Source organism: Balaenoptera borealis (assembly GCF_965194805.1).
Source record: "Balaenoptera borealis genome assembly, chromosome: 8".
NCBI classification, from domain to species: Eukaryota; Metazoa; Chordata; class Mammalia; order Artiodactyla; family Balaenopteridae; genus Balaenoptera; species Balaenoptera borealis.
This window is the reverse complement of record NC_138865.1, coordinates 53,722,718-53,749,628: the sequence shown is the minus strand read 5'-3', so window position 1 is coordinate 53,749,628 and position 26,911 is coordinate 53,722,718. Positions and strand designations below refer to the sequence as shown.

The following is a 26,911-nucleotide window of genomic DNA, read 5'->3' as shown; positions in this document are numbered from 1 at the left end:
GTTACTAAGGTTATTATTGTATATAACAAGATACTGGATGAATATACCTGCTGCAAAATTCTGTCTCTGTTCCATAAAACACATGATCAACACAAGGAAGTACTGACAAGGAGTCATTACTAGAAGTTTAATTCCATGAGGGACCCTTTGTTGGAGGCTGTGTGTATGTATAAGCGCACATATGCATGTTCAAGTATACAATAAGGATTTCTCTTGAAAGATAAATATGAAAATGTAAGATTTAAAAACAAAGAATAATTACTTTAGCAGCTTAAAAAAAATCTTATTTTGTTTTATTTACTAGTTTAATTCTTCACTTTGGCATTTTGCAAGCCCTCACATAGCCCTGAATAGTTTTCCAAGCCTTATACATATTTTATCTCATTCTGTCAACTCTCTGAGAAACTAAAATTCACTAGGAGTAAATATCTTGTTTGATAACTTTCAGTAGCAGAGTTGGGGGGGAAATAGTAATAAGCTTGATGTTGCCTTTATGTGTGGCCAAGTTCTGAATACATCACAAGTATTAACTCATGATCCTTCCAGCAAGTCTCAAAGATACAGATACTATTACCACTGCCATTTTATAGATGAGCAAAGTGAGGGTGCAGAGAGGTTAACATGATTTGCCCAGGGTCACATGAAGAGTCAGTGGCTGATTCAGGATTATAGCCAGGCGATTTCCAAGCCACTAGGATGAATTTGAAAGGAAACTGCATTTTGAGTCACAATCCAGGCTGTGGGCACGTTTGTATCAACTGCAAAAGCATATGGGAATTTCTTAGGGGAAAGAAAAGGACAGCTTAACATGGTTCAACAGCATATTTCGTTTTTAATTTAACCTAGCTGACACAATCACCTTGTCAGTCGAGTATTTAGGAATAAGAAGATATTTATAATTTTTTTTTTTAATTTTATTTATTTATTGATTTATTTATTTATGGCTGTGTTGGGTCTTCGTTTCTGTGCGAGGGCTTTCTCCAGTTGCGGCAAGCGGGGGCCACTCCTCATCACGGTGCGCGGGCCTCTCACCATCGCGGCCTCTCCCGTTCCGGAGCACAGGCTCCAGACGCGCAGTCTCAGCAATTGTGGCTCACGGGCCCATTTGCTCCATGGCACGTGGGATCCTCCCAGACCAGGGCTCGAACCCGTGTCCCCTGCATTGGCAGGCAGACTCTCAACCACTGCGCCACGAGGGAAGCCCCAAGAAGATATTTATAACCAGATTGCCTAAAGTGCCCTAAGGCCACCATTTATGTCCATATGGCACTGTGCCCAGGAAGACGCATCTGTGTCACAAAATCCCTACTTGCTCCAGAGAAGAATTTAGACAAGAGAAAGTGAAGCCATAATCGGGCAGCCATGTCCTGGGTGTTTACAGTGTACCTCCAGGCACTGATGAGCCAACAGAAATGTGAAGTTGTAAATAAAATTCACTATCTTGTCCACTGGTTGGATCCAAAAATGGCCCTAAATAAGCTTTCTAGAGAAATCTTAGAAATCAATATCAGAGAGTGAATTAGAACTAGAAATAGGTTCTTTCAGAAGCTTAAGAAATTATTGGTCATCTTCATGAGGGTCTTGGAATATTGAAGTATAAAAAAAATTGCTTAAAATTGCTTAAATACAGTTGTGTATTCTCAATGATGACATTTACCTGATTAATGCTTCTAACATACTCCCAGTACAATACACTACAAATGTGCTACTCACAAAATAATTACAGGACATATAAAAATATTAATTTATAATATTCTATTGGGGGTAGGCTCCATTAATGGGACACTCAGAGTTGTATGATGAATGCCCTCTTTCACCGTATTAAAAAGAACAATTAAACCTGGGCTTTCATGTACTCACCCCTAATTACTTTCTACCCTGGAAGAATTTTATTCCACAGTTACTATTCCAGCTATCTTTCATAACCTGCTCCCTGGAGGGAAGTTGGAAGACGAAGAAGTATTTATTTTCATTATATCTCTTACGTCCCTTTTCATTAGTTCTTTTTTTTAAAACTACAATTCAAGCTATTTATTTTAGAGTTTATACAGTGCTTTTGTGCTTTTGAGCCCTGCAACTGCTCAAAACACACTATTAGCTGCTAGCAAGCATCTTACTGAAAGAAGCCTCGAGAGTTCATTTGTGCCTCTGCTCTGAAATTGTTAAGTAGAAGGACATTTTGCAGATAATTCTCTTGGATGTATATATATGTGTATATTTATATTATATACTTTTTTTGGTCTGACCTAAGATACAGAATGGTATTATTTCCAATGTTTCAGTTTTCTCAGTTTCTCAAGAAAGATACTGCTCCCTTTTACTAAAAAAAAATTCTTTTTAAGTTATTTAGCCTATTTTATTCACTGATATTTGAAAGCTACTGCAACTTAAACCTTCATTCATTCATCAAAACTATGAGGTTCTACTTGGTGTAAGACACTGAGCTAGAAATTGGGAATACAAAAATGATCTTTTAAAAACTCCGTTTCAGGGAGCTTAATTTTCACACCACATTTTCTTAGGAACTTAAACGTTAGACAATTTAAAGGAAGGGGGGGAAAAAGGAGAAGGAATGAATTGGAGCTATCAGAACACACAACTTAAAAATAAGGCTTAATAAATATCTGAAAGAACGTTTAGTTCATAATATGATTCTCTTCTCATTAACAAGATTGTATTTCAAGATAAAAATGCAATTTTCTACCAGTATTAGGCTTCTGCAACATCCTATATGGGCCAGTGCCTTTCTGAAATGTCCCTTTTGTTTCAGTGTCCCTTTGTTTCTATTAGACCATGAGGCATAATGTTCACTGCAGTATAATACACTTGTAGGTGTCAAGAGGAAGGAGGTGAGTTGGAAGCTAGAAACCTTTTTTCACTTATAGTTGTCCTCATCTGCTCATAGGTGTGTGTGTGATATAACTGTATATGCATATTTGATATATATGATTGTATATTTGATAGTTACAGAAGGAGGAAAAAAAGACCATTCCAAGTTGCTGGACTTGGTCAGATTTCCATTTGGAGAAAAAGGTTGTCCAGTTTCTGTTTGATCCACCCTAGCATATCCCCTCAGTATGGATGCACTGGGCTTTCTTCACACACGTTCTTTTCGTGCACGCAGAGAGTCCTGATCAGTCAAAGCATACACATCTAACTCAGCTGCTTTTCTTTGAATTAAAAAATCAGGACACCCAAATCAGAAGATTAGCATGTTGAACACAGCACTGAGTTGTCACAGACAAGCATAAAAGACATTAAATTGCAGACTCGGCTATGACAATTTCATTTGCAATTTCTTTGAATCAAGGACAAAATGCCTTTGCTTTATAAGAAAATGCTGGCAGGACCAGGCTCTTCCAGTACTAACAAAAAGGGTGGAGGGATACGGGAGGATGGGAGGTGTGGAGGGAGAGAGAGAGAGAGAGCGCGCGCAGCAAGTCTGTAGAAATGGACTCCCTTCATGTAAGAACAATCACTCAGTGCCTTCAGCTGTTCACCAGACTAAACTCCCCCAAGCATTTTACATCTATGTTTCCTTTTTTTCTTTTCCATGTTCATTGCTTCACACAGTTGAAACAAGAAGTGAAAAGGAGCAATTTTTGCCTTGTTGTAGACGGTGGACCACAGGAGTCACCTTGGTTTGTAGGATGTTTAGTAAATGCCAGACACTAACTAAGGAAGCGGCACAGATGATTGTTAGGGATCCCCACAAGACCCTTTTGAGTTACATGTTGTTATTACCCTTATTGTGCAGATGGAGAAATGGAGGCTCAAAGAGGATAAGATGGAGGATCAAAGATCGCGCAGAAAGAGGCAGCCAATATTTCTACAAAGCCCTCACCTTGAGTTCCCAGTGCTCAACTAATTGCTGCTAATTGAAATGGAGGTGTCTTCCCATTACTGTAGGAACAGACGGGTTTTGTCCATATGTCCCTTGAGGACTTGGACAGTAAGAAAGTCAGTCTTTTTCCAAAGGAGCCTGCCAAGTTCCCATTTCACACTGGTTGTAGCTTTAGAAGTAGCCTGGGAGTTCAGGGATTGTTCGAGGTCTGAGAACCTCCCATCCTCTCCACGTAGAGTGGAGAAAATTGTCACTCTGAGTGACAATCAGTTTCAAAAGTAAAACTGCAAGGATTTTGAATTTTCAGGTTTATTGTGATCAGTGGATAAAACTGGTTAAAATGCTCTTCTCTCTACCCCTTGCACCCTCTTAACCCTCATTTAGTGGTTCATAATTGGTCACGAGCAAAGGTGGCCATCCCCATCACCAGGCCTCTCCTGCCTCCCCCTTCTTGAGTACTGTGCTAAGTAAAACTACTCAATAGTTTAAGTGGAGTCCTAATTAATGAGTCTGATTCCTGCTTGACACAGGCTCATTTTTAACCTGGTAAACTCATTAAACCTCTGCTCTTCATTTAGCCACGGATGACCAGAGTATCATAATTTCAACTAAGTGCGCTCAGTGATTTAATGGGCCTCGAGTTTCCTGCATTCCCATAGTGTCCCATCCGAGGAGCTCAATCAGTATCGTTAGAAGTTTATTTAGTGCAATGAGAGATCTCTCTGATCTATCCTGAATTCAACCGAAGGCTTTAAAGATGAATGAAAGCAAACCGCTGGCTCCACAATTTCAAACAACCCATTTTGCTTTTAACCGTAAATCAGCCAGGGGGTCTGAAATGCAGACAGTTTCCAGACAGACCAGCACATCTCCTGAGTTAATGAGACAACTCCTGCTAAGGAACAGTCCCCACCTCTACCAGCAGATGCCAGCACCTCCTCTTCTTGGATAAGAAAGGGCCCAGGAGTTTGGTCTCCACTCCACACATTCTGAGATTTGTAAAATAAAGGCAGATTAAAAGCAACAAAAACAAACAACACACACACATACACCCAAAGGTTATTCTCTATCTGCTTTCATTCCCAGTTACTGCTCAGTTAATCACATCCAAGGGAATTCTCCGAAAGAGCTATCTGTTTTGTCATTGTTGTTACTGCTATATTTGTGTGAATGTGTACATATCTAATAAACCACTTCCGTGCTCCCATATAGAAGAATTTTCAAAGCTCAAACAGGCCAGGGTGAGTTGGATTCCAATTTTAATGGGTTCTCGTAAAGCCCCTGTCAATTGTGAGCACCGAGTAAGTGTTTTGTAACAGTGACAGCTTTGCAAATACTGTAACATATGTAACTTGGATTGGGTCAATACATGGCGGGGAAATCAGATTGTGAGATGGTCGAGCTGTTCATTTTGGCTGTCTTTACAATCAATCAGCCAGACCAACTGAGCCTGCAGTGATACTCACTGATTATTGAAAAAGCTAAAACAAATGGATTGGCCATGCTGTCCGCTGAAGCCCATTCAGTAGCTAAAACCTCTGTCAATATACAGACAGGTGCCATCTTTTGAAAACCAGTTATTAGTAATAACTCTCAGGTCCAACTAAAAGCGAGGCCACATTTTGACTGCCACAAAAGGGATTAGTTCAATTTGTTTCAAAATGTTCTGTTTGGTAGATTTTGCAGAATGACCTGTTCAGAAACCCAGAGTTTATAGACCGTGGTGCCAGGCCACAACAATAATTTCTGCCTCACCCCAACTTGCTTCTCTTTTTCTTCTTTGGGTATCTTCAGCTTTTTGTGCTTAATTCAAAAGCTTGTAAAAAGAACAGTAGTCTCAAATATATTTCCCAACCATGAAGATAAAATTCCTTAAAAAAGATCCAGGTTCCAGAGTGATATGCAGGACTCGTAAGCCCTTTCTTATAACCTGCACAAGTGACTGGATGTATTAAGCTACCACAGATCCTCACTGCATTCTTTACTTCCAGCCAACTCATCTGTGACTGCTGGCAGGATGAGTGCATTGTGTGAGTTGCCTAATCCAAATGTCTCTGAGTTGCTAGGTTTAGGCTAAGACGTTCCAATAAAAATGAGGGCAGCCTCCCAGTCTTTGCCTAAACTTGATTCAAATCACATTGACTTAGAATGAATTACTTTCACTATATTTTCTTCAGGGACCACTCTGGCTATAATAGAGATAAGAAACCAAAAAGCTGCTTATCAAGATTTCTAGTTAGAGAAAGAGGAAAAATTAATCAAAATCAGTTCAAGGACAATATTTCCAGCTTCATTGCGTTTCCTGAGGATCAGGTAGAGGTTGAGAGGCGATGGGCCACTAATGAAATGTGGCTAAAGAAAGATGGGGAGGGGGGACTCAGATGTTTAAAATGCTTATTATTTATTCATTGTAAGGTACTATTTTTAGGGTGTGCAAGAATGGACTCCCTCTTTCCATTTAATCAGAGCTTTGGAGGAATCAAATTAAGGAAGATTACTTAGTCGTAAAATGGGTTTTTCTAGACCCAAAGGAACTCCTGTGCAGGTCAGCAGAAGATGGGGGGGAAAGGAGATATACTGTATTGGCTCACACTAAGAAGAAAGAGATAACAAGATGTGATGAAAATCACAGGCTTTTAAATCTACTGTGGCAGAGACTGTAAGTTGTCTCACCAATCAACATTAATCCATTACAAAACTTTATTTCAATAATAGAACCTCCTGAGTTTTAGCTGTGCATTGGTCCAGTTGGAGACTACATTTCCCCACCTTCCTTGCAGCTTTGGTGTGACCTCATGACCAAGTCTGGCTAATGAACAGTGTGTAGAAGTGCTATGTTAACTTCTGGTCATGCCCTTAAAAGGAAGCTGCTTGCTCTCCGCTTTCTCTTTCTCTCTTTCCAAAGACTGGAATGTGGCTATGGTGGTAAGGGTTCATTTTTGACCATGTAGATGAGGGCAATCCCTAGTGGATGGTGAATAAAAAGAAGGTACCTGCATCCTTAGACCACCTCATGGTACAGAACCAGCCCATATCTCTAGACTGCCTGCTTCCTTGGATGTTCTCGAGAGAAGTGGTTCAGTGTAGTGCCTTGCTAATCAAAGTGTGGTCCTCAGATCGTCAGTAGCACCTAGGAGCTTATTAGAAATGCAGAAGCTTGGGCTCCACCTCAGGCCTGCTGAATTATAATCACTTTAAAAAAAAACTCCCGAAATTTGTATACACATTAAAAGTTGAGAAGCATGGGTAGAGTGGTTAAAAGCATAGATTCTGGAGGCAGTTCCTGAGTTCAAATCCAAATCTGTGACTTAATTAGCTGTGTCACTTGGGGAAAATTACTAAAACTTTCTGTGACTCACATTTCTCATCTATAAATTGGGGGTATTAATACCTTCCTCATAAGGTTATTGTAAAGATAATATCAGTTAATAATGTAAATAGGTTGGTGTAAAGCTATATAAAGACTTACTATTATTACAGAAAGTTAACTTCTATCTTGTTTAAACATCTGGTCCCTGATAAAGATGTCAAAACAACATCTTAAATTCATCTACTATTAAAATAATGGATCTGTGTGAAGATTTGGAGAAGGGTAGAAATTGTGTCAATTCTTATAATTGAAACAACCACATATCTTGGCTCTTTCAAGATGATCTTACAAGAAAATTTATTTACATTCAACAAATATTTACTGAGCACCTCCTATGTGTCAGTCATTTTTCTAGGTGCTAGGCATGCTTCAGTGAAGAAACCTGGCAAAAATTCCACCTTCATGAAGACTATATTTTAGTGGAACAGATGGGAGGGCATGGAGATGGGAATTATCTATCAAGTTTGGGTCTCATTATCAGGTTGTGGTTCAGGTTGTGTTTTTTGATCACTAGCTTGGAAAATTTAAACACTGTGAAAAGAGGAAGTGAAAAATACTGAAACCTCCTGGGGCCTATGAAGTTGTGGTTATTACACTATCCATGTAGGGCCAACAAGGTTTTTGCGTAGTGGAGAGACTTTGTGACCACAGGAAATCTGTATTCTACAGCAAAGTCAGAAGACTCTACTAAGTGTGGAGCTGGGCTGGTAGGTCTCCAGCTAAGTTCCTGACCAGGCTCAGCCATTGCTGAAGAGCAGGCAAAGGCCCCCTCCATGAGGCATTTGATAACTATCACCAGGAAGTATCACTTCCTCATGGAGATGCTTGACCATAATGGGAACTCATTCATATAACTTTTGGGGAAGTGTTTAAATCTTCCACTCATTCCTTTAAAATTGTGTGGTTTTTCTTAAGGTGTCATTGTTCTTTATATATTCTGGATTTTTTTCAAATTTGTGACTTTTCATTATCTTGATTGTGTCTTTTGATGGGGAAATATTTTTGAATTTTATCAAGTCCAACTTACCAATTTTTTTTCTTATGGCTTGGGTTTTTTGTGTGTCCTATATGAGAATTCTTTGCTTAGCCGAATGTCATAAAGATTTTCCCCCTAACTTTTCCTCTAGAATCTTTATAGTTTTAGTTCTTGTATTTAGGTCTGTGACACAGTTTGAGTTAATTTTTGTATAACATGTGAGGTAAGGAACAAGGTTCACATTTTTCCCTTACAGATACTCAGTGTCCAGCACAATTTGTAAAAAGTATCCTTTTCTATTGAATCACATTGACTTCCTGATCAACAATCAATTGACTGTAAATAAAGTTTATTTTTGGATTACAGATATATATATTCTTAAACCAATGTCACAGTATTTTGTAGCTTTATGATAAATCTGGAAGTTAAGCTGTGTATATCCTCCAACCTTGTTCTTTCACAAAATTGTCTTGACTACTCTAAGTCCTTTTCCATTTGATAAAAATTTTAGTAATGTTGGGAAAACAGGCATAAACATGGGCTGTGCAAGACAAAGGGAGGCGTATGTCCCCCCAGGAAGGATTGGAAATCATTGATTTTGCAACTTCAGCAGGACTGTGCGTGCATTAGCCAATAAACAGCATTTTCTACCAGATTTCCTCACTCTCTTATTATGTCTGTTTCTGGTTCTAAGAATATTGAAATATTTCCCTGGGCTTTCCAACCCCTCCTCTGGAGGAAGCAATACAACAGAGTCCTATTTTGGACATAATGTCCATCTCTGGGAATCCTCATTCAGTGAGGAAACCTCTTCTACCTCTTCATATGAGATGCTGAGCTGCTGCCTTTGTGTCAGAGAAGTTCTTTAGCCACGTCTATAAGAAGCAAAACTTGGAACTAGTAACAGAACAATTCCATAAGTTAACTATCACATATTATAAATTAGCAAACTGAAGTGTGAGTAACTCAGTTATTCCCTTTCACCAATTCTAAGACACATACAGCTCCGCATTTTGTTATCTCTGAAATCAGGGTTTGTCCCACGATTAAGCATAGTTTAATTGACTGCATTGTTTTCTGTGGAGTGATATATGTCTTTATAGTTAATGGTGTCTTAGATTTAAAGATAAAAAGTTCATCTGTTATACGAAGATGATAATCGTGTTGGAGTGATGTGAAGTTTCAACAATAAATATTGTTTGCTTGTAGAAAACGTGGTAGAATGAATAAATAAAAAGCTGAAATATGAGTAGAAAGTCTCAGTTTCTCTTCCCTTTTTTGAGAAAATAGTAAGGATTTTATTATCAGAACAAGTAAGAGGTACAAGCATAACAAAATACATAAATTAATTTTTCTGAATTTTAGGCTCTAGGGTCTCTCTATTAAAAGGTCAGTTGCTTATGAGGGCAAGATGCTATTCAACAAACTATAGGCATTTAAGACAATGTTTAAGACAGTGAGTCTTAACAAGGACATAGTCTTAACAATGAGATACAGTGAGAAATAGAAAGCAGTTTTCTTATTTCCTTTCCTTAGTAAGGTGTATATATATGTATAAAATGTATGAGGCTCATTTTGGGGAAAAAATGCCTTCATATAGAAAAATCTTAATTTCCTCCATCATCCAGAAAAAAAAGAGTTTCAACCCCCTAGGCCAAACAAGGAAACCAAAATAGGGTGACACTAATTTCACATGAACCTCGAAACTATAATCTGACTGTAGTTACCATCTTCTTTACTTTTAAAAAGTTTAGCATCCTTTTATCCATTCCAAACCAGTACACTGAATCTTCTCCCTTACAAGGTTTTTAACCAAATTGGAATTAAATTAATCTCATTTTAAAGTGCAAAAAAGGATATGTAAGACAAGTGCTTGCTCTGTGTGACACACACAAAAAAGCATCCTTCTAACAGCACTGGCCCAAGAGGTACTACAATAAAACTGCCGGAAAAGGGATCCATTAGGTCGACTAAAAGGGCAGAAAGAGTCCAGTTTCAGCAAAGAAATGCCTGCCAAGTCTGATTTTTAATTGTACCCAGATCTCAATCAGATCTTAGGTGCCCCTAACTGACAAGACCAGAGCACACAGTACCAGCACAGGGTCAAGAGGGCCAAAGTTGTCTAAACTAGTCAGTCAACATCTCTACTCCACTATTTGCCAATGCTTTTTAGGGGCATTGCCAGTGGTAATGGAACTGAGGAGCCTGGGTTTTGGAAACAACACAAATATTTACCTAATAAGCAATAATCAAAGTGTTTGTTTAGGGTGAATGATATAAAAATAGGTAATGAGGTCTCTCATACATCACTGGTTAATGATTTAGTCTGACTGTAAATTAAAGCAGTACAGAATGGCTTCTTCCATACAATAAAGACAAGCTTTGCACTAGTGTTTCTCAAAAGCCAATGATATCTCCAGCTCTACCTTCAGTTTAACAACTTAAACCCCAAAATACAAAACCTTTCCTATGGTAAGGTAAAAGGGAACAAGACACCCTCTACCCAAGAGTCCCTGGAATAGAAAGAGCTCTAGAACTCAGTAGGCATGAGCACATTCAAGTTTGAGATTATGGATCTGCAGTCATTGTTTCTTCCCTTCTATCACTGGGATGTCCATCTTGGGTGGCTTGAATGTTGCTGGATCCTCAGCCATTCAGGTGGCCTCGATCTGGATCAGCTCCGTTGGAGAGGGGCTTCTGGGCTTCTTTGTAGGCCTGGTGGCAAAACTTGAGTCAGACTTCTGGAGTGGTCTTGGCTCAAAGAAGCTCCATTTATCTGAGTTTCTGTCCTTATACCCACTTACAGAATCCACGGCACTGGGCTTGGACCAGGTGAAGCTGTGGAAGAACAGTAGTGTAACAGCCTCTGGGTTTCTGCTTAGAGAAAGAGTGAGCCGTGCTGCTAGGGTGGTCTGGGCCGATGCAGGCTGCCTCTCTTCTTTTGTTGTCTCTCCACTGTGTAGCTTTAGTTTGTGGCATGCTTTTACCACTTGAAGGTACTTGATCTCCCTCGGTGGGAAAGCCCTTGGGGGGTGTGCAGCCAGCACCTCTCAGCCCTGCATGTTGTTCAAAACACTGAATGCTCTCCTGGGTCTGCTTTGTGATCAGAGAATTCATGATAACATGGGTAGTTCTAGCCTTTACCACTTGTCCACATTGTCAGTGCTATAGGGTCATGGCCGGGGGTGTGCATACTGGCGTCTCCTTAGTCTACCTTGGCAAGGTTCTGATACCTGTGTCTGGAATCCCTGGCTTCCAGGGGATGCTGCCCATAACTGAAGGAAGAGGTAACATGGTGTAGGGCTCTTAAGGGCATTGTCATGGCTGAGTGACTGACAGTACATCCTGGTGGGGCGGGACATCTTGCCTAGAGGCCCACTAGGCTCAAGAGCAGGCCTTTGGAGTTCTCTCAAAGCCATTGAAAGACTGGGATCCAGGTGCTTTAACTGTGTAGAATTCTGGAGCTGAGTCCCTACGACCACAGTGAAATGATGTGACAATCATGCCGACAAATATTCATGAGGGACATTGTCCAGCCTCCCAAATTAGCAAAGCTTCCCTGGAAGAGTTTATCCAGAGGTTCTGTTTCTCTGCCACTATGGGGCTGCCTATGGCCTGAGCTCCAGCACTAGAAGGCTTCAAAGACCCATGTCTGTTGGACGTGGTGCAGTTGGAACCAAGCCATGGTGTGCTGGCCACGAAACGTGTTCAGGCCTCGGGCACTGATCGACAAGTGCTGGCTGCCACGAGGCTCAGACTCTGCCATTAACTTTGCTCTTGAAGAGCTAAGTGACATTGGGTAAAACACAGTATCTCTGAACCTCAGTTTCCTTGTCTTAGAAAATGAGAATAAAATACCTGCTCTGTCTACTTCACAGGGTTTTTATAACATCAGACAATCCTTGTTCTCATTGGTTTTATGAGGCAGTGGAAGTGGAAGTGTGTGAAATAAAAGAATGCATGTGAAAATATTTTTGTAAGTTTTAAGGGGCACACAAATGTAAAAATAACTGCTTATGATTTTAATAGTAAATCCAGGCTAAAGTGTCATCATTTTTATGTTCAATTAAAGTCAACCAACATTTCTGAGGTCCTGCTTTTGGACCTGACCCTTTGGGAAGGAGTGTTAAGTTGTACACACACACCTTAGGTGTGGAAAGGCAATTTTCCTTTGGCAAGCTCCCGGCCCCCCAAAGCAAAGATGTGTGGCAAAGAATTAGAAACCATTGTCCTGGGATACTGTGGCTTTTCCCCCTAAGAACCACACTTTGATCCTTGCTAATCCACCTCTCATTAGAAATGTGTGTAGGAAAAGAGAGGTGGGTCCCTTAGCTCAGGGCTAGAGGTAATAGGCAGAACACAGGAGAGTCAGTGATGGATGGCAGGGGTGGAAAAGAAAAAGAGGGACCTGGGAATTGGAGAGAAGAAAAGACAATGTACAAAGAAAATCAATCCTCCCAATTGTGGCATGTGGAGAGAAGGAACCAAGCTATAAAAATGGAAAGTGAGGACCTCAGATTCAATCAGTTGGATGCCAGGTGGACACGGCTTGAAAAAAAATGAGGCTATTATCACTGAAGTTCATTTGACAGAGCTTATGTGTAAGAGTTAAGCAATGATCACTCTTGTCCAAAATCATAAAATAAGGTGCCAGGGTGATTTGTCACTTTGCTCTTCTAATAATCCCCAACTTTAGGAAGCATCTATAAACTTGGGCCTCACCCTAAAAACTCTCACTATGTCATTGTAGATTAGTCCAGTCTCTGGCACATAGTAGGCATTCAATAAGTGTTTGATAAATAAACCAAAATATTGCAGACCTACTTAGGTTAATTTATGTTTTCATGGGGTTGGAGGGTTCAAAGCTAGAAAAGAGTACATTTCCCTCCTCATTCTTTTATTTCCTTGAACGTGAGACTCTCAATTAAGACTCCTCCAGTCTACATACAGGTCTTTCTCCACTTACAATGGGATTACATCCCAAGAAACTCATCGTAAGTTGAAAATACCGTGAAGTCCCCGAAAATTCACTTAATACACCTAACCTACCGAACATCAGAGCTTAGCCTAGCCTACCTTAAACCTGCTCAGAACACTTACATTAGCCTACAGTTGGGCAAAATCATCTCTCAAAAAGCCTATTAATAAAGTGTTGAATGTCTCATGTGATTTACTGGATACTGTACTGAAAGTGAAAAACAGAATGGTTGTATGGGTACAGAATGGTTGTGTTTGGGTTGTTCATCCCAACATGGCGTGGGTGACTGGGAGCTGTGGCACTGCCTCTGCCCAGCATCACAAGAGTATTGTACTGCATATCGCTACCCCGGGGAAAAGATTAAACTTGAAAGTTCCAAGTATAGTTTCTACTGAATGCATATTGCTTTCCCACCATCATAAAGTTGAACCATTGTAAGTTGTCAGGGACCGTCTGTAGATAATTTAATCATAGCTGGTACTTATTTAATGGTTGTGTCGGGCACATGTGTGCTTGAGACGTTCACATGATCTCAGTCAATCCTTGCAACATAAGTGAGCACATAATTATGGTACTTTAAACATGGAGAAAGTAAAATTCAGGGAGGCTGCCTTTAGACAGGGTAAGTAACTTGGCAAAAGTCACACAGCTAGTAAGTTGCATATGGTTTTCTGTAATTATGTTAGTAGAGAGGGCACTAGGAATTGGATCTTTATAACCACACTTGACTAAGTGGTTAAAGCCAGAAGAAAGTGTGTACAGTGAAGGTAAGGTATCATTAATACCTGAGCACTGTTGGCAGTGACCTTAAGAACAGATGGAATGGCTAGGGCAGAGGCTTTCAAATGCTTCTGATGGCAACCAAAGTAAGAAATGCATTTTAAATTCTAACTCATATACACACGTGTGTGCGTGCACACACACACAATCACACATACCCATATACATAACTGAAGTAAAACTTCAAGCAGTGCTTACCGTCACTATGTGCGATGCATACTAATTTTTTCTGTTCACTTTTCTTCTCTTTCCTTCCCTTCTCTTACATTCTATTCTACTCCAGTGTTTTACATGCTGGTTGGGACACACTTACTTGACTTCACTATACACTAATAGGTTATGATCTGCAGTTTGAAAACCCCCCTGAGCTAGAAAACAATAAAGGTGGTAGAAGGAGCATGGACCTTTGATTCAGACAGTTGTGGGGATTGAATCCTGGGCTGCTGTTATATTAACTGTGCAGGCTAAAGCAAGCAACATCTTCTTTTGAGCTTTTGTTTCTCATCCATAAAAGGGGGATAATGATACCTACTTCAAAGGGTTATAGAGAAGAATGAGCAATGAATATAGGCACCCACCCTAGCATGTAGCCTGTCTCCCAGAAGGACAGTGACAGCCATGTACTGATGCATTTAAGAATGTAGAGTGCTGGTCCTGGCACCAGCTAGCTGTGTGTTTATGTAAGTAATTTCTTTAAGCTTCTCTCTAAGTCATGTAATTCCTCTAAGCTTCAGTTTACTCATCTGTAAAAAATGGGAGAAAGAGTAGTACCTACCCCATAGGATTGTTTAAGAATTAAATGTGATAACACATGGAAAACCCTTAGCACAGCGCCTGGTGCTTAGTATGTGCTCAATAAACTATTATTGGCTATATTAGCTGTTGAACAAATATATCTATTATTACTGTCCAACCACTTAAGGCTAGCCTGAACTCCCCAGACTAGGTTACAATATCTATTCTGATGATACAAACTCAGGATTGTGTGTGTGCATGTGCACGTGTGTATGTGTATGTGTGAAATTGGAATTGCTGTTAACTTTGTTCACCAGTATTTTCTAGAGGCCAAAACAAACTTGGCTGCAGCAGAGGAAATCATTTTAGTAAAGAAAGGTTAGTTCCAAATTGGATTCCCTCTCCCTGTTCTTCTTAAGTATTTCTACAAAATCCAATCTTTGGCTTGACATTAAAGGCTTATTTTCAGTGAGTAGACTTCACACACCAAAAAAAAAAAAAAAGAATTAAAGAAAAAAAGAGAAAAGAACATGACTCTACACACTAAGTAGTGGGAAGTGAGTTGAATTCTTCTGAGGTCAGTTAAGGAACTCTGTGGCATGGCCCCTGCCCAAAGCCTTACTCCTTCCCACCTGTGAGGCAGCCTCATGGGATTCATGCTCTGTGTAATCCCCTCCTCCTGTTGGGCTGGACCTAGTGACTCACTTCTAACTAAGAGGATAAGGTGGAAAACACAGTGTACGACTCAGAGATTAGGTCATAGGAAGCAGTGTGGTATTGCCTCCCTCTCTTCTGGATCCCTTGCTCTGGGAGAAGCCAGCTGCCATGTTGTGCCCCATGGAAAGGTGCATGTGATGAAGAGGTGAAGCCTCCCACCAATACTCACGTAAGTGAGATTGGAAGCTGATCCTGCAGCCCCTTCAAAGACTACAGCCCCAGCCAATAGTCTGTGACTTCACCAGAGACCCTGAGCCAGAACGACTCACGCAGGTGCTCCCAGATTCAGGACTCTCAGAACCTGTGAAATAATAACTGTTTTTTCAAGTTGCTAAGCTTTGGAGATGATTTGTTGTATAGTAATAGTGACTACACTACCCTTGAATCCCACTTCACAGCATCTCTGTGTTCCATCAGTCAGTTCATTATTCATTCAACAATTCCCTCATTCATTCCATGAACTTTTATGAATTGTTCACCATGTGTCAGGCAGTGTAATGACCTTCAGATCCTAACTTGAAGGAGATTATACAGTCCAGTGGTGGAAATACAATAAGCAGACTAAAAATTAAAAGGCGAGCTGCATGCTAAATGCCACCATGTGGTTTTGTTTTCAGGGCTTTGGGAACTCAGAGGAGGAAATGAAAACTTCCAGCCTGGCCAGATGAGAGAGGGATGAAACAGGGAGGGGATGGCACTTAAGCCTTCATACTAAGGTGTGATGCCTTTGTAATGAGTCACCTTGTCTAGGCTGACTACATTCCCCAGAATTCCTTTTCTTCTACATTTCTGTTTAGGGTGGGCCACAAAGGAGATTCTTGCTGCAGGCAGAAGGGAAGCAGCAGAGAATCTGTGGTGCACACATATTGATGCTAATCTGCTAACTCACCTTGTTAGTGTGAAGCAGCAGCCAGGCCTGCAATTTCTCCACCTTCCCTTGCGCCTTCCTTCAGCTTTTCTGACTTCTGGGTTCGGTGTGTATGTTAAGCTCTGTGATAAAGGGCTTTTGCTTCTGAAGGATACTTTCATCACCAAAGTGAAAGGCAAGACCAGACAAGGTTTCAGCCCTTCTTTGTTTCTGGGATGCCAGCCTTCCTGACTGCCTGGAGCTCCAGCCTCAGATATGGAGACCAGAGCCTTACAGATACTGTTCTACCACCTCCCACAATTGTATAGTCCAGTTCCCTGTGACAGACATGAGAGAAAATATGAACAGGTGAAATGAAAAAAAGCATTCGAGGCAGAGGGAATAGCATGAACAAAAACATGGAAGGGAACAGTAGGAGTAATACTTAACCCCTGGCATGCCATTGCTACTGACCAATCAGAACAAACTCTGGCTCCAGCACTGACCAATCAGAATGAAGCAGGGTCCTCAAGGGCCCTGATTGTGTCCCCTTCAATTACTGGATTATGGAGACTATCTGAGAAGTCTGGGTGGCTCTTGTGGTGGTTAAGGCATTTGGAGGATCTATCAGATGTGGCTATTTACCAATTGGAACAGAAATGTTTTAATATTTTAACAACTGGTACTATTATACTAGTGCATTCTAGCTGTATGACAGCTCTGAAAAAACATGTGGGGCATATGTGATGAGGAATGAGTTTTTAATGTGACTGGAACATTGGCTGGCTTGGTGTGTGGCTGTAGTTTTAAACCCCAGTTACTCAAGTCAATGGAATTGATGAAACTGATTTAACCTGCTGTATGTTATGTGGCCATAGTCATAGTAGCTATTAAAACTGTTCTGTGGAGAAATTGAATTTAATCCAATTACAGAAGACCAGGACCCTACCCCTTCACTGAGTGAGGCTTCAGAGAACAGGAATTTTAGGCTCTCTTCTGCCGTTGACACACTGTACGCCGGACAAGTCACTTAATGCAACCTATCCTGGAGCCAGAAAGCAGTGACTTTACTTGGCCTTTCTTCTCTAATTTTCTGGGGATCTGAAATGCTTTACCACTCTTGAAAACTATAGCCATTATGCCCTTCAACTTTGGAGTAAAGATGAATTTAACCCAAGAAGCTTGCTCTGTATTTCACTGCCTCATCACCAGAATTTTAGTCTGGCAATTACTTCGTATGAGTTGATCCATTATTGCCCTGCTCCCTCTAGAGAGCCCCACAACTGTGTAGTTTATCCCTCCTTTTGATTGATCTCTCAGCAAATCACTTATCAGGTATTCCTTTTATACCCTGTAATGTCCCCTGGTACTTAGAATTCTCTGTACAGCAGGTGCCTAATATCAATACTTATTTCATATATCACTTTGGTAAATTTTCCATCTCCAAATGAAAGTCAAACAGGACATTCTAAACTAAAATATTTCAGGGTTTTGGATTGTGTATAGCTCTGTATTGTCTCTGCGTCCCTTCCACTAGCATGAATAATTAAGAATAGATTTGGACCCCTGTGTGTGCATGCCCATAATAATATATGTGAGCATATAATAATGGTGTATAAATTAAATCTTTTTGCTTCCAATGAAAAGGCAGACTTGTTCAATGATGAGTAAGTGTGAATACAAAGAGCACTTCAGCATACTTAGAGCCACTGATGTCTCGTAGATAAGATCAAGCTACCAGAAATTAGTATTTGTCATTAAAAGAAATTCAAATCATAAACAGAAAAAATAATACAGTCAACACTGAGATACTTTCAATATTCTTCTAAGGCAGTTGGGCTTAATTTGCACACAGTTGAAGCCCATCCTCACTAATAAACATGTCACCATTGAACTCATTGTCCTTTTGGGAAATGAGAAATATAAGTTGAACGTTTATAGGGAAAAATAAACACAGGAAAATATTGGTCTATGGTTTAAAACAAACTTTGAAATCCAAACAAAAAAGTGAATATGCTAACTAACAAAATGGTAGTGTCTGAATGCGATTGCTGAGAATTTGGGATTTTGAATACAAATTCTTTCCTCTCAAGCAATTGAATTAGTAGAAGAAATTAAAAATGAATAGAAATGACTACAAACAAAAGTCTTAAGGCTTTTACAATTACTACAAAGCAAATTTTCCTTCTTAACCCTGGAAAATTGTTCAGAAAATGATGAGGTAGGTTTTTGAGCTTTTCTACTTGTCTTGTTTTCATGTTTAGCAAATATACATTTAATTATATTTGAATATACTTACTGCAGCTATAGGTGAAAAAAATGAACACGTTCATTTAGCATGACCTTATGAAGTGTACAAAGGAGAATAAGAATTTTTTTCTCTCCATTCTGTTTCCCAGGAATAAATCATAAGTTGTTCACTCTTATTGAACCGTTTTTCAATAGTTCACCTCCCAGCATTAGCATGAATAAATTTCTCCTCTCAGTATAGAAAGCAGTTCACCATTTCCTTTCTCTCTCTTAACCACATCCAATCCTTCAAGTTCACTTGTTCTCTTACACATAGGTGTATATAGGTCTTAATTCTTAGCAAACTTCTCATTCCCCAATAGAAAGAAAGTCTCATCTATGCCAGTGCTCTTTAGTCAGAATTGGTCTTCTGAGTCCATATTTTGCTTCCTGTCAGTTCCTTTCATGAAGAACATCACAGAAGCTTTATTCATTAGCATTCTGAGTGGTTTCTCTACCGTGGGGGTAGCTCTAATGTGATTTATATTTAGTTCTTCCCATGCTTCTAGTTCTTTACATCAAGCCCTCCTATTAGCGGTGAGATAAGTGAGCAAATTGGAAAAGGTTTTGAACCCTTGGTGAATTTCATCCTAAAATATACCAAAATGCTATAATCTGTATGCAGTCTTCATTAAGAACTCCCACCACCTGCTTGCTGAAGCCACAGCACAGCTCCACTCATAATCACCATGCAGGGGGCAGCATTAGTTAACGTCATTAGACAAATGTTGATCTTCTTTTGCATGTTCATTAGCACCAGGTGGGAAGAAACTGCTAGATACAGGCGGGGAACTTTTGGGGATGATTCAGGATTATGCATCATTTAATTATCTAACTTTATGAGCATCCTTAATAAACCAAAGAGGCTAACAAAGAAGTAATTTTCTGTTTTTTATTTTTGTTGTTGTTTTTGCGGATACTTCAGGGTCAGTGTCAGTTTCCAGCCTCACTAAAGAAAGTAGAGGGTGATCTTTACTAGTGTGGCATTGGGCAAGTCACTTAACCTCTCTGTGTCTCATATTCCTCATCTATAAAATAGTAATTTTTATCTGTCTCATAGGGTTGGTATGAGGATTAAATGTGTTAACACAGATAAAGCATTTTGCATAGAGCCTTGTTAGTTGCAATCATCATCATCACCATAACCTTTTGCTAACTCTTCTTTAACATTGTTCATCTAAACACTGGGGAGCCCACAGTGCCCAAAATAGAATCACAGAGAATGATTTGACTCTGAAGCACAGCGGCTTCTCTTGTCCTTTTCTTTTTAAACCTACATTCTTGGAGCACTTCCTAAGTGCCAGTCATTATGCTAAGCTCTTTGCAAACATTTTCTCATGCAAACCTCACAACAAGCCTAATAGGATAGACACTATTATAATTTCCATTTTATAGATGAGGAAATTGGAGTTTGGAGAAGTTAATTTGCTTATAGAATTAAGATCTGCAGAATCTAAGAAGTGGATGGACTTATTTCATATTAACCTTAAGGTGTTGTATTCATCTTAAGACTAACTATGATAAAAGTTTTTAGAGCTAAAAGGACCTTTACACTTATGTAATCCACATGAAGGAGTTAAGGCTCAGAAATTAACAACTTCAGCCAAGATCACACAACCAGTTGTGACCAGCCAGGACCAGAATATTTGCAGGAATACCTGTCTCTACAACGCACTGCTTTTTATTTTAATATTATTTTACATAATTAATAGATCTCTTTAAGTGTGAATATACTTAATCTATGCATTACTTTCAGGGCATGAGTTTCTTCAGCAAGGAACTCATATGCTGAAATGGAAAATTAATTGAAGGGAGAAGAATACTTCGGTTAGGTTTTTTACTTAATTTAAAATTAAACACAATTGCTTTAAGTGAGCAACATCTTAAAAGATGGTGTTAAAATCATACCCCAGAAGCCACAAATATGATAATAAAAGGTTTACAGTGCCTGTGTTACCAGGCAGTCTTCAATCGCATTTTCTCTCCAATGTTTATAACTAGCATGGAACTGAGAGAATTAAGAACAGTCTTCTTTCAGCTTCTCTAAGACTTCTGTTTTAAACCTGAATTCCTTAAGGCAGGGGAGAAAAGGGAATTCCCTGTTTCTGCATCCACCACCCCCATTGCTCTCAACACACACGCGCGTGCACACACACACACAACTACTTTTCCCAGAATGAAATCTACTTTTTTTCATCTATTCTTTCTCGCAGCCTGCACTCCCTCCCCCAAATCTCTCCCTCCAAACCTAAATTTCAGAATTTGACTCAGTGACATTCTGTCAAGATCAAAGTCAAATGATGATTTCCATGAAAATCAAAGTAATTTCAGTCTCCCTCTCTCCCTGAAAGCCTGGGTCTCACGCCAGTGAAACACTATAAACATTCCACATTTCCCCTTCTCCTCAGGACCAAACACCACGCTCCCTCTTTTTTCTTCTGGCATCTCTTCACTTCAAGTACATTACTGCTTTTCTGCAGAGACGAATTTGAAGCTAAACATTTCTACAAACAAGATTTAGCTACTTTTAGTCTGTCTCTGGCTCTCTCTCTCTCTGGGGTAAGCAGTGGCTGTGAGGCTTGAGGCTGAGGTGAGAATAAAGGACCAAGAAGGGGCAGGGGAGAAAGTTAGAAGATGGAGTGCCGGTGGCAGGGCGGGGGGATGGTGGGAGATGAAGTGGGGATATAGGAAATTGGTATTTAGTGACTTTCTGTATGTCAGGTATCACTGTAGGTATAAGAAAAAATTTTTATTTTACATTTGAGTAGCCTCAAACTCATGGAAATCATTTCAAATTTTCAATGTCAAAGAGCTTGTAAAGGGCCTAGTTAAAATACTAACCCCTTGCTGTCTGACCCCAGAGTCCAGGTTTTGTACAGAAATATGAGGTCAGTGGCATAAATATGGGGAGGACTGGGAGGGGCTCTACGCCACACCGTGACCCCACCATTACACACTGCTGGTGACTTCCTTCACACGTCTTTATGATGAATTATCCAACTGACCTTGTATATAACAAAGGGACCAAAAGCACCTGCAAGCTAGAGTTTGGACAAGGACCTTACCCTCTCTCATTGCCTCACCCTCCCTCCGTGCACAATCATGTATATGTTCAAGTAGCTCCTTGTGCAGGGGGGCAGAGGAAGTTCTGATTTTGATCTTAAAGTGGAAGGGGACCCTCTCTGAAATCACTGATGCATTCCAGGAACCCTCCCACAAAGTCATTGACTGGAGGAGTGACTTCATATTTCCCTTTGACCAAGATGTTACCTGGGAAGTTTCGTGCATATGAAAATCATTTTCCCCCTCAAGAAATGGAATAGTAATTTCTCCACTTAGTTAGGAAACACTCTCAGAAAGGAAAAATGCAGTATTTTTTTTATTTGAGAGGAAAATATCAAATTCCTAACACAGGAAATCTCCCTAGAGTCTACCTTCAGTAGGAAAGCTCATTTTGTATTTTGCAAGTTTTATGAGAAAAGCATTCAGCTCTAATAAGTAAGCTATTTGAGTATTATTCCTTGTGTGTTAAATTCATTTGTTGAGACTAACATAATACCACGGGATGGAGACTGGTCCCAATAGGAGTTATAAGTCATCCTAGGGATTATGACATGAAATGTTCAGATATCCATTATTAAAAATGAATCTGTTTTCTTTTGCTACTTTTCTTCCTAGTGGGGAAAAGAAAGAAAAGGAAAAGTACCGTATAGATTCCATTAAAACAAACAAATAAACCAAATCCTAGAGTGTATATTCAATAAAATCTTGGCTTGACATAAGGTCCTGATTTGGTAATATGAATCGGCAAGTGGGTTTCCTGATCTAATTGGATAGGAATATAAGGAAATAGAAGTCAGAATTAACATTTAATGAGCACACTACCCATGCCTGTTGCCATGTAACTTTACAGCGCTTGCTCTCCCACTCCTATTCTGGGCTCAGCCTTGTGATCTGCTTTGGCCCATGGAATGTTAACAAATGTGATGCAAGCAGAAACCCGAAAGGTGCTTGAGTTTCCACTTGTTCTTGTACCCTGCCATCGCCATGAGAACATGTCTGTGTTAGCCTGATGGAGGATGAGAGTCACACAGAACAGAGTTAAGTCATGCCAGTCACCCCAGCTGAGACGATCTAGATTAGTCAACACCCAGGCAATCCGTGAACATATAAGCAAGTCCAACCAAGACCAAAAGAACTGCTTAGCTGAGCCAAGATCAGCAAAGCTTCTGAGCACACCTCTCAGATGCATGAGTAATAAATGTTTATTGTGTGGTTTGCGGTGGTTTGTTATGTAGTATTACTGTGGCACTAGATAATCGATAGGAAACCTGCAGTGAGGAAATGGTTTCTGGATATGAAAACACATTGTAATTGTGCTGCATGTTATGTGCAAGTGACAGTAGGGACTTGTGTTAAGGTTGACTGTAGCCCTGTGTGAATGAACCACATCCAGGTAAGTAGGGGAAGGGGTCTCACTTAAAAGATGAGATCATTTTTGCACCATTTGCTCAGGGAAAAGGAGTCTCTCTCCAGGTAGAAATTAAGATTAAGGATCATAGTCAGGTGGGTGTTATGATAGGATCTCTCTTAGGCAGGAGCTTTTGTCTAGGAGGGTGTTTCTCTAGGGTCCATTCAGAATGACTTTAGCTGTGCAGGTATTGACCAGGAGGTGAGAATTGATGGGCCCAGGTGTTTCCATGTGACCATGATGATGATGACAGCTGACTCTTACTGAGCAGGTTGCTTATTATGTCCCGGGTGCTATACTCAGCCCTTGATATATATTAGCTCATTTAATCTTCATAACAATGCTATCAGATAGGTATTACTTTTCCCCCATTTTATACAGGAGGAAACTGAAGCCCAGAGGTCTTAAGTGACTTGCCAGAGACAAATAAGAATGAAGGAATAGAGCTGGGTGGTCACGAATCTGGCTCAAGAACCTCTATGCCAAAGGGCTTATGGAACCAAATAGACAAGTTGAGTTGGGACCAGAACTTTATACTTTGTAAACTGGGCTGTTTATATTCCTTGTATGTAGTTTCTGACTCTGCATGGGAACAAATTTCATCCCACATGAGGCCAATATCATGGTGGCAACAGGAAGGGAATAGACAGAGCTCGAGTTGGGAGTGAGAACAAGAGAAAGAACAAGAAGAAAACCTCGATGGGAAGGTGAAGTTGGGGGACAAGGTCAAGTGCCCTCAGTCAGGGGCTTACCTCACTCACTTTCCCTGGGAGATTCTCTACCTGGTGCTGTTCCCTTAGAGGTTCTGGGTTTAATTTTATTGAAGAAAGTGGAATTTCCTTATGTTATGTACGTGCCAGGCACTTTTCTAAGCATTTCACATACATTATGCATTGAATTTTAACAACCACCCTCCAATGATTAAAGATATTTTTAGCCTTAGTTTCGAAGATCCGTGCTATTCAAAATGCAGTTCCTGGACAGGGTGGCAGGCAGTGAGCTCTTTCTTTCCAGTCCACAGTGAGATGAGACACTGACAGCAGATGTCTAGAGACTTTTAACAATTAGAGTAATTTTTTGACTGTTAAATCTAATCATCTAAAAAGAGTGTATATTTTATGTCTATGCTTTTTATTTTCCTGGTAATTAATTTCAATGAATTTTACAGCAGTATTTTTCCTCAAATGGATTGTAAATTTAAGAAATATGGTTTAAGAAACATGTCTAGATAATAGAACTGAGGCTCAGAGAAATGGAGTAACTTGCCACAGTTTTAGTCATTGAGAGGCAGGGCGAGACTCAGACTCAAGTCCTAATCCAGTGCCCATCAACTCATTTTATTTTTATTAAAATTAACATCCAACTTGACTAAGAACTGTGCCTGCCCATACCTGCCTATTTAAACAATGACACTAAGCTTGATTTTGCAGGGCTGAGAGGAGAGTGGTAGGCACTGGGCCTTTCTATTGCTGGTCAGTCGAGTCATTCCAGAGCACAGAAATTGGACTTGAGAGCTGGACTTTATCAAAATGATGCTACCCATGTGTTCATGTAGTAGACACATAGCCATGGCATGATTCATGTAGAATCTCTTGGAAATAACAGCAAAGCTTTCTCCTTTGCTCCTTCTGTGACTCCCTAAAGGAGAAAAAGAGGAAATACATAAAATTCTCATTTAAGAAAAATTGTCTAACAGACCCTACATTTAGTGAAGCAGTTCATTTTGTGCTTTAAAATTCAAAGGAATTTCTTCCTATCATCTGTTAAAAATACAATCGTGTAGTGATTACCACGAAAAGTAGTAGATAGACATGGGCTTTGGAGCAAGACACATTAGACTTGGGTCCTGCCTTTGCCATTGTCTTACTGTGCAATCTTGGCATCATGCTAACATTTCTGAACTTATTTTCTCATTTGTAAAATATGAATAATTCATACCTCATAGGATTTTGGGATAATTTAATAAGGTAACTCATGTAAACTGCTCTCATCAAGTCTGAAGTAGGAGGATAATTACATCAGATGCCCCCAAACCAAATCCATTTAACCAGCTTGTTTGAGATCCTTTCAAATGCTGTGGCTGTACAACCTCTTAAAAATTAAAAGTTTTTTTTTCTTTTTTTTTTTAATTAGTTACTCAGCAAGTAGGGTTTTTTGGGCAAGGAATGAAACAAGGTCATTTGACTCAATTGTAAAAATTGAATTAACTGAATGATTTGCATGTTTTGTTTCCATACACAGAGTCTAATAATTCAGGATTATATTCTGGTCTATTGCACATTGAAAAGTGATTTCATTGAGTCTGTGATGTACTCACTTTCATAGATTACTGTTAATCTTATCTCATAAGGATGTTAGGAGAGTCAATTAGATTATGTAATATATACATGGTACATGATAAGCACTGAATAAATATATTTCCCCCGTATTCTGCTTTATTTATAAGTGCTACTGTTTTTTTAGGTCAATGCCAATCTATAGCGTTTGATTATATATAATCAAATAGTACTTTTCTTTTAATTTAAGACTTAACAGGATGAAATTATTTGTACTTAGAAGGTAGAGATATGGGCACCTGTGATTTAAAGCCATTATGAATTTGCCTCGAAACGCTATGGTGAAATTTCTCCAAATGAATGATAATAAAATCTCTATGATAAATGATTCCCAAGGTCTGCACTCCAACTAGTTTATGAAGCAGCATTGAGCCTTTGGCATTTCCTCAGTAATTTGCCCCTAAATTGTGTCAACAAGTGCTTGTGTACTTTTTAGAGTTTTACCTAACTGTTTTTGCCTTTAACCATTCCAATATCCATTTCTGAGCAAGACACAAACCTGTGCTTTAAACTGTTAATTGATTTTCCTTGCAACATCCCATGGGTCTGAAGTCAAAAGCCTCTTTCAGGAGCTCATTTTAGGCAACATTGGAAACTATTTCCGAAACTAAACCTTATAGGATTAGTTAGAAAACCACCTGGAAATACTGGATAACTTTATTTCTATCACCTGGCTGTCACTTTGGTTGAATCCACAGCTTTTAGATCCTTCCAGAGCACACAAAATAACCAGCTCATAGGGTTATTTAAGCATTAAATGAGATGAGGTATATAAGAGTACTTTCCAAATTATCAACAATATACAAAGGCTATACAAAGGTCAGATATTGTTATTTCATAGAATGTTTTTGCTTCTCTGTGGTTCCTTCATGGTCACAAGATGGCTGCCATAGCCAAATGTCACATACTTATATGACAGTGTTCCAAGCAGGAAGGTTTTCTCAAAGTTTTATCAAGCAGGAAAATCTTTCCCAGAAGCCCCCACTCCAGCAGACTGCTCTTAAGTTTTCATTGGCCAAAACTAGGTCACACATTCATCCCTAAGGGAGGATAATAGAATTATCCATCCCAGGCAAGGGGAAACAGGATTACCAAGATTGATTTAGGCCAAAAGGACACAAAGGGTCTGATTTAAAGGTCTTTGATATCCAGCCTCTAGTCCCAAGATCCTAGCATAGCTCTTCTGGGCTCCCTTACTTCTTGGCTCCTAGTCAGCTTTCATACAGATACTTCTCTCATCTAACCACTTCTTGGACATCTTGACTGTACATTCTGATATTCCTTCTTAAAGTGTACTTAGCATTTCCATGAAGGAAGTATGGCAAAAAAAATCCTCCAAGTGTGCCTGAACTATACTACATGCATTCTTCCATGTTTGTCTCCTTCTCTGTACCTCTTGTCCATCCATGGTAATGTGGAATTGGAGGGGAATAGTGAGCTTGGAATCAGATGGACCTGAGTATGGCTCCATCACATCTTAGCTAAGTCATAGAACATTTTTGGAACTTCATTTCCTCATCTGTAAAGGAATGATAAAAATACCTCCTCATAGGATGGAAAATACCTGG

General features: G+C 39.7%; 1 long non-coding RNA gene and 1 pseudogene across 2 annotated transcripts in view; one reads left to right on the top strand and one right to left on the bottom strand.

The window, feature by feature from the left end:
• Positions 1 to 26,911, top strand: part of LOC309632939 — a 361,309-nt gene that overhangs the window by 30,698 nt on the left and 303,700 nt on the right. The window lies entirely within an intron of this gene.
• On the bottom strand, positions 3,784 to 21,377 carry LOC309632932 (putative monooxygenase p33MONOX pseudogene; annotated as a pseudogene). The gene has a single exon. The product of its transcript is annotated as a putative monooxygenase p33MONOX pseudogene (transcript).